Below are 9222 nucleotides of genomic sequence, written 5' to 3'. Positions count from 1 at the left end.
GATGTTGGCAATTTGATTTCTGGTTCCTCTGCCTTTCTAAGTCCATCTTGAATATCTGAAAGTTTTCAGTTCATGTACTGTTGAAGCCTCACTTGGGGAATTTTCATCATTAATTTGCTACTGTGTGAAATGAGTGCAATTGTGCAGTAGTTTGAACATTCTTTGTCATGGCCCTTCTTTGGGATTGGAATGAAAACTGAACTTTTTCAGTCCTGTGGCCACTGCTGCATTTTTCAAATTTGCTGACATATTGAGTGTATCACTTTCACAGAATCATCCTTTAGGATTTGAAATACTCAGTTGGAATTCCATCACCTCCACTAACTTTGTTTGTAGTGATGCTTCCTAAGGCTCACTTGACTTCGCACTCCAAGATGTCTGACTCTAGGTGAGAAGGAAGGACTGAGTGAACAGTTCCAAAGCTCCTGAGCTCATGGTTCCTTGTGGGTAACTCCCATGTACCTCCATCCTGACCAGTACTTGAGGAGGGACTTCTCAATTTCCCATGCCACACTTGGAACAGCATGAAGGATGCAGCAGAGGCCAAAGACTGAGTGACTGGTCTCAGGGTGTTGATGACAGACATTATCAAACCAATCTCAAAAGTGGTTCCATTTGTTCTTAGGGAGGAGAAGTGGGACCCAGGCAAGGACAGCAGCTCAAAGGCAAAGAGCAGGTCTGCTTCTCAATAGCAGTAGTGATCAGGTTTGAAGGAGTCATCATAGGACATGTCCAGGTAGTAGGCTCCTCAGTCAGCTTGGTTAGCTTCACATTCTGCTTGCCCAGGGGGCTTCAGCCACTGCTTTATCTAGCTTCTCATCCAGGGTACTTGTCTGAGTGGGTCCACAGCTCAAAATGCACCAGCACCTGATTGGTGAAGGATTTGCTCATCACGAACTGGGATGACCCATAGCTCAGCCCAACTCGGACAGCCAGCCCTTGGCTAGTAGGATGATGCGACGCCCATTCTTCAACAAGTAGCAGTCCACCTCAGTCTTAATATTCACCTTCTCCACAGCATTTTAGCTCAGCCACTTGACATCAATCTCCATGTCAAAGTGTCCACAAAGTGTCAAAGTTACACACACAATGACATCATCTTTCATCTCTTCAAAGGGCAGGCCAAGAGTTTTGTTAGTACAGCCTATGGTGCTAACAAAGATGCTGCAGTCCGGACAGGCCTAATCCCTGGTGGTCACCTCTTAGCCCTCCATGGCCACCTAGAGTGTGTTGATAGTGTAGCTCTCCATGATGATGATGTGGCCCCAAACCCCCTCAGGGCCTGGGCACAGCCCTTGCCCACATTGCCATAGCCTGCTTCCACCACCATAATCATCATCTGCAGTCCCCTTAATGCCATCTATGAGGGGCTCCTGGCAGCCAGAGAGGTTGTCAAGTGTGTTCTTGGTGATGGATTCATTGCCGTTGATGGCAGGCACCTTCAGGACCCTGTGTGCCAGTTGTGGACCCCTGTTGTGGTCTCTTTGGAGATGCCTTGGACAGGAACTGCGGGTACTTGGTGTGAATGAGGTTGGTGAGGTGCCACTATCATCCAGAATCATGCTGAGCTACCCGTCCTTGAAGTACAGTCTGCTCTATGCACCACAGATACTCCTCATCTCTTTCACCCTTCCAGCTGCTGCATGGTCCTGGGTGGAGAAGATAATTGTAGCTGGACCACCGCACCTCAACACACAGGGTGACAAGAGTCACGATGAAGACAGAGATGAAGACAGCTGTCTCCATGGTCACGGTGTCGGCAGTGGGCAAACCGGACGCACTTCAGTGGCTCGGAGGCGGAGGCCATCTCTCACGTGTGCATCGGGCCTGGTGTCTCATCCTCTGTGATGTCTGGGACCTTGCATCCCCAGGTGGCCAGGTTAACAGCAGCAACCTTGTAAGAACGCTTGTCCAACTTGCTGGAGGTGTTTCCTCACAGAATGATGCACCCAGGCCTCAGGCTGGGAAGAGGTGGAGGCTGGGCAGCTCTGGGCAGGGCAAGACATTTAATTCAGAACAAAGATTAAAGGAAACAAAGCCTCCTAGCTGCCAGTCAAGTACCATTTCATGAACTTAGTCTCTGCTTTTCTAAACATTGGCTTTATCATTCTTCTACATGTCAGTTGCTATCTGTGCTCAAAGCTACAAGCCTTTGCTCATATTTTCTGACCTTTAATTACCCTATTAATATTTTCTATTGTTGTGAACTTTATTTCCATATTTCCAGACTTTGTCCAGTCTAAACTGTCTTTCCAATCATTTGAAGAAACCAGGCATCTTAAATCTATATTAAGTAGGGCTTAGGGAGATAACAGAGAAGGCAATGGCACCCCTCTCCAGTACTCTTGCCTGGAAAATCCCATGGACGGAGGAGCCTGGTAGGCTGCAGTCCATGGGGTCACTGAGGGTTGGACACGACTGAGCAACTTCACTTTCACTTTTCACTTTCATGCATTGGAGAAGGAAATGGCAACCCACTCTAGTGTTCTTGCCTGGAGAATCCCAGGGACAGGGGAGCCTGGTGGGCTGCCATCTATGGGGTCACACAGAGTCGGACACGACTTAAGTGACTTAGCAGCAGCAGCAGCAGCAGGGAGATAAGTATCATGGGTTATTTAGTTCACCTATTCTAACTCATCAAGTGTGAATGGCTTTATTTCTTATAAATTTGCTAAATAATTTTTTGAAATCCTTAGTTATGCTTCGTGTAACTTTAAAAGGATTAGTCGTGGATAATCTCCTATACTTGGTTTTCTCATTGTTGTTATTTTTAATCAATCCTTTCTCAAAAATCATTTAGTCAAATTTACAAATATTTAGTCTTCAAGGAAAAATGTCAGTGAAACACATTCTATTGGTGTTTTGGCTACATTTATAGAACTGGAGTGAAAGGATGAAATTCTGATGCTTCTTTTTGGGGGTCAAATCTCTGTATTTTATTTTAGTTAAACAATTATTTTATTCCCTCTATTAGTTTAAACATTTCACTATGTACCATATGGCAAATACCTTACTAGTCAGAGTATATAAAGATGCACAACACAGTTTCAGTTCTTAAGAAGAAAAATGCATGAATAGGACTATATACCATGAATAAATATATATGTTGGTTGGTTGAGTCACTGACTGTTTATATCTGTTTCCTCATCTGCTTATTATAGTTCCCCTTCCACTTTAAGAGTGTTCTTGTGTGGGCAATAGAGTCACTATTATATTTAACTTAAACAATCCTAATTTCTAATGATATCTGACTATACAAACTTCTAACAAGGTAAATGAAGTGGTCAAAATATCTACCTGTAGTATTTGAGTTTATCAGTTGAATTATGAATTCGTATTTCAGATGTTCTTATTTATTTATTTATGACCACTCCTCCAGCTTGTGGGATCTTAGTTCCCTGACCAGAGATCAAAACCACACCCCCTGCAGTGGAGGTATAGAGTGTTAACTACTGACCACCAGGGAAGTTCCTAGACTTTCTTATACACACTGTACTAATTTAGATTTTATGCATTTTCACACTTTATATTCAAATTTTATTTAAACTATCCACTGCATACTTAACATTTATGCTTTTATCTTCAGATTTTCTTCAGTCATCTAACAAAATTTTTCAAAATGTGCAGATAAATTATTTGAGATATATTATTTTGGGGGAATTTATGCATGAGGCAGAAACATTTTTTTCATTTATTTATTTTTTAATTAAAGGATAATTGCAAAACATACATTTCTCCAAAGAAGACATACAGATAGCTAGCAAACACACAAAAAGATGCTCAACATCACTCATTATCAGAGAAATGCAAATCAAAACCACAATGAGGCACCATCTCATGCCAGTCAGAATTGCTGCCATCAAAAAGTCTATAAACAATAAATGCTGGAGAGGGTGTGGAGAAAAGGGAACCCTCTTACACTGTTGGTGGGAATGCAAACTAGTACAGCCACTATGGAGAACAGTGTGGAGGTTCCTTAAAAAACTGGAAATATAATTGCCATATGACCCAGCAATCCCACTGCTGGACATACACACCAAGGAAACCAGAATTGAAAGAGGCACGTGTACCCCAATGTTCATTGCAGCACCGTTTACAATAGTTAGAACATGGAAGCAACCTAGATGTCCATTGGCAGACGAATGGATAAGAAAGCTGTGGTACATATACACAGTGGAATATTACTCAGCTATTAAAAAGAATACATTTGAATCAGCTCTAATGAGGTGGATGAAACTGGAGCCTATTATACAGAGTGAAGTAAGTCAGAAAGAAAAATACCAACACAGTATATTAACACATATATATGGAATTTATAAAGATGGTAATGATGACCCTATATGCGAGACAGCAAAAGAGACACAGATGTAAAGAACAGACTTTTGGACTCCATGGGAGAAGGCGAGGGTGGGATGATTCTAGAGAATAGCATTGAAACATGTATATTATCATATGTGAAACAAATCACCAGTCTAGATTCAGTGCATGAGACAGGGCACTCAGGACTGGTGCACTGGGATGACCCTGAGGGATGGGATGGGGAAGGATGGGGAAGGGGGGTTCAGGATAGGGAACACATGTACACCCATGGCAGATTCATGTCAGTGTATGGCAAAAACCACTACAACATTGTAAGGTAATTAGCCTTCAATTAAAATAAATAATTTTTTTTAAAAAGGATAATTGCATTATAGAATTTTGTTGTTTTCTTCCAAGCATCAACATGAATCAGCCATCAGTTCAGTTCAGTTCAGTTCAGTCGCTCAGTCGTGTCTAACTCTTTTCGACCCCATGAATCGCAGCACACCAGGCCTCCCTGTCCATCACCAACTCCCGGAGTTCACCCAGACTCACGTCCATCAAGTCAGTGATGCCATCCAGCCATCTCATCCTCTGTCATCCCCTTCTCCTCCTGCCCCCAATCCCTCGCAGCATCAGAGTCTTTTCCAATGAGTCAACTCTTCGCATGAGGTGGCCAGAGTACTGGAGTTTCAGCTTTAGCATCATTCCTTCCAAAGAACACCCAGGGCTGATCTCCTTCAGAATGGACTGGTTGGATCTCCTTTCAGTCCAAGGGACTCTCAAGTGTCTTCTCCAACACCACAGTTCAAAAGCATCAGTTCTTCGGCGCTCATCTCCTCCCTCTTGAACCTCCCTCCCATCTCCCTCTCCCTCCCCCTCCTAGCCCTCTAGATTGTTACAGAGCTCCTGTTTGAGTTCCCTGAGTCATACAGCAATTCCCATTGGCTCTCTACTTTACATATAGTAACATAAGCTTCCATGTTACTCTCTATATACATCTCACCCTCTCTTCCTCTCTCCCCCGTGTCCATAACTCTGTTCTCTATGTCTGCTTCTTCACTGTATATTCTTGCCTACTTTGCTGTAGATTAATTAATCATTGGGGTGTGATTTTATTTCTGGGGTTTCTATCCTGCTCTGTTAATCCACATTTCAGTTTTTGTGCCGGTAGTATACTATTTTGATTAATTTAGCTTTGTAGTACAGTCTGGGAGAAGGCAATGGCAACCCACTCCAGTACTTTTGCCTGGAAACTCCCATGGACAGAGGAGCCTGGTAGGCTGCAGTCCATGGGGTCACTGAGGGTTGGACACGACTGAGCAACTTCACTTTCACTTTTCACTTTCATGCATTGGAGAAGGAAATGGCAACCCACTCCAGTGTTCTTGCCTGGAGAATCCCAAGGACAGAGGAGCCTGGTTGGCTGCAGTCCATGGGGTTGCACAGAGTTGGACACGACTGAAGCGACTTAGCAGCAGCAGCAGCAGCAGTACAGTCTGAAGTCAGGGAGTCTGATTCCTCCAGCTCCATTTTTCTTTCTCGGAATTTCTTTGGCTATTAGTAGCCTTTTGTTTTTCCATATAAATTTTAGAGACTTCTGTTCTAGTTCTGTGAAAAATGTCATTGATAATAATAAAGATTGCATTGAATTTGCAGATTACCTTAGATAGTATAGACATTTTGATAATGTTGATTTTTCCAATCTAAGAACATGGTATATCCTTCCATCTCTGTGTCATCTTCAATTTCTTTCATTGGTATCTTAGAGTTTTCAAAGGAAAGGGTTTTATGTTAGGTAAATTTATTCCTAGGTTTTGAAAATTTTATTCTTTTTGATGCAATAGTAAATGGAATTGTTTCCTTAATATCTCTTTCTGATCTTCACTGTTCATGTATAATAATGCAAGTGTATACAAAAAGAGATTTATTTGCATTAATTTCAATCCTACAGCTGTACTGAACTGACTGATCAGCTCCAGTAGTTTTCTGTCACTGTTAGCAGATAACATGATAGTATACTATCATGTTATCTGCTAACAGTGACAGTTTACTCTTCTTTTCCATTTTACATTCATATATTTCCTTTTTTCCCTGCTGATTGTTCAGTTCAGTCTCAGTCATATCTGACTCTTTGAGATCCCATGGACTGCAGCATGCCAGGCTTCCCAGTCCATGACCAACTTCCGGAGCTTGCTCAAACTCATGTCCACTGAGTTGGTGATGCCATCCAATCATCTCATCCCCTGTTGCCCTCTTCTCCTCCTGCCTTCAATGTTTCCCAGCATCAGGGTCTTTTCCAATAAGTCAGTTCTTCACAACAGGTGGCCAAAGTATTGGAGTTTCAGCTTCAGCATTAGTCCTTCCAATGAATATTCAGGACTGATTTAGGATTGATTGGTTTGATCTCCTTGCAGTCCAAGGGACTCTAAAGAGTCTTCTCTAACACCAAAGTTCAAAAGCATCATTTCTTCTGCACTTAGCTTTCTTTATGGTCCAGCTCTCACATCCGTACATGACTACTGGAAAAACCATAGCTTTGACTAGATGGACCTTTGTTGGCAAAGTACTGTTTCTGCTTTTTAATCTGCTGTTTAGGTTGGTCATAGCTTTGATTCCAAGAGAGAAAGTGTCTTTTAATTTCATGGCTGCAGTCACCATCTTCTCTTCTATTCTCAGCTGTTTGTATGGCCTCCTCAGACAACCAGTTTGCCTTTTTGCCTTTCTCTTTCTTGGGAACGGTCTTGATCCCTGCCTCCTGTACACTATCATGAACCTCCTTCCATAGTTCTTCAGGCACTCTGTCTATCAGATCTAATCCCTTGAACCTATTTGTCACTTCCACTGTATAATCATAATGGATTTAATTTAGGTCATACCTGAATGGTCTAGTGGTTTTCCCTACTTTCCTCAATTTAAGTCTGAATTCTGCAAAAAGGAGTTTGTAATCTAAGCCACAGTCAGCTCCCAGTCTTGTTCTTGCTGACTCTAGAGTTTCTCCATCTTTTGCTGCAAAGAATATAATCAATCTAATTTTGGTATTGATTATCTGATGAGGTCCATGTGTAGAGTTGTCTGTTGTGTTGTTGGAGGAGGGTGTTTGCTATGACCAGTGCATTCTCTTGGCAAAACTCTGTTAGCCTTTTCCCTGCTTCATTTTCTACTCCAAGGCCAAACTTGCCTGTTACTCCAGGTATCTCTTGACTTCCTACTTCTGCATTCCAGTCCCCTATGATGAAAAGGACATCTTTTTTTTTTTTGGTGTTAGGTCTAAAAGGTCTTGTAGGTTATCAGAGAACCTTTCAACTTCAGCTTCTTGGCATTAGTGGTTGGGGCATAGACTTGGATTATTGTGATACTGAATGGTTTGTCTTGGAAATGAACAGAGATCATTCTGTAATTTTTGAAATTGCACCCAAGTACTGCCTGATGGCTGCCGTCTATGGGATCACACAGAGTCGGACACGACTGAAGTGACTTAGCAGCAGCAGCAACTGCATTTTGGACTCTTGTTGACTATGATGGCTACTCCATTTCTTCTAAGGGATTCTGCCCACAGTAGTAGATATAATGGTTATCTGAATTAAATTTGCCCCTCCAGTCAATGTTAATTCACTGATTCCTAAAATGTTGATGTTCACTCTTGTCATCTCCTGTTTGACCACTTCCAATTTATCCTATGCAATATTGGTCTTTACAACATCAAACTTTGCTTCCATCACCAGTCCCATCCACAACTGGACGTTTCACTTTGGCTCCTTCTCTTCATTCTTTCTGGAGTTATACATCCACTCTTCTCCAGTAGCATATTGGACACCTACCAACCTGGGGACTTCATCTTGCAGTGTCCTATTTTTTTGCCTTTTCATACTGTTCATGGAGTTCTCAAGGCAAGAATTCTGAAGTGGTTTGCCATTCCCTTCTCCAGTGGACCACATTTTGTCAGAACTCCCCACAATGACCCCTCCATCATGGGTAGCCCTACATGCCATGGCTCATAGTTTCATTGAGTTAGACAAGGCTGTGGTCCATGTGATCATTTTGGTTAGTTTTCTGTGATTGTGGTTTTCTTTCTGTCTGCCTACTGATGAATAAGGATAAGAGGCTTATGGAAACTTCCTGATATGAGTGACAGATTGCTATGGCTAGGACTACCAAAACTATGTTGAATGAAAATGGTGACAATGGACATCCTTTCCTTATTTCTGATCATACAGGGCAAGCTCTGCCTTTCACCACTGAGGGTAGTGTTAGCTGTGGTTTGTTTTATATGACCTTTATGACATTGAGGTAGATTCCCTTTATGCTCACTTTCTGGAGAGATTTTATCATAAATGGGTATTGGACTTGTCAAAAGTTTTTTGTGCGTCTATTGAGGTGATCATATGTTTTTTTTTTTTTTTACTTCAGTTTGTTAATGAGGTTAACACAAAAATTGAATTGTGGACATTGAAGCATCCTTGCATCCCTGAGAAAAGTCTCACTTGAGCATGGTGTATGATCCTTCCAATGTACTGTTGGATTCAGTTTGCTAGTACTTTGTTGAATATTTTTGTGTCTGTGGTCATCTGGGATATCAGCCTGTAGTTTTCTTTTTGAATGATGTCTTTGTCTGGTTTTGGCATCAGGATGAAGGTGGATTCACAGAATAAACTTGTGAATGTTTCTTTCACTGGACTTTTTTGGAGGAGTGTCAAAAGTATAGGTGTTAGCTTTTGTCTAAATATTTGATAGAATTCACCTGTGAAGCCATCTGATTCTAGACTTTTATTTGTTGGAGGGTTTTATATCATGATTTCAATTTTGGTGCTTGTGATATGGCTGTTCATATTTTCTATTTCTTCCTGGTTCAGTCTTAGAAAGTTGTATCTTTCTAAGAACTTATGCATTTCTTTTAGGTTGTCCATTTTATTGGCAAACAGT

The 9222-nt window shown here is 41.7% G+C and overlaps 1 pseudogene; it reads right to left on the bottom strand.

Annotated features, from left to right (window-relative positions):
* Nucleotides 1–361: 361 nt before the first annotated feature.
* On the bottom strand, nt 362–8137 carry LOC787452 (adenosylhomocysteinase-like; annotated as a pseudogene).
* Nucleotides 8138–9222: the final 1085 nt, after the last annotated feature.

The sequence above is a fragment of the Bos taurus genome, chromosome 15, assembly GCF_002263795.3.
Source record: "Bos taurus isolate L1 Dominette 01449 registration number 42190680 breed Hereford chromosome 15, ARS-UCD2.0, whole genome shotgun sequence".
In the NCBI taxonomy this organism is placed as follows: domain Eukaryota; kingdom Metazoa; phylum Chordata; class Mammalia; order Artiodactyla; family Bovidae; genus Bos; species Bos taurus.
The sequence above is the reverse complement of the archived record's forward strand: the minus strand, read 5'-3'. Positions and strand labels throughout refer to the sequence as shown.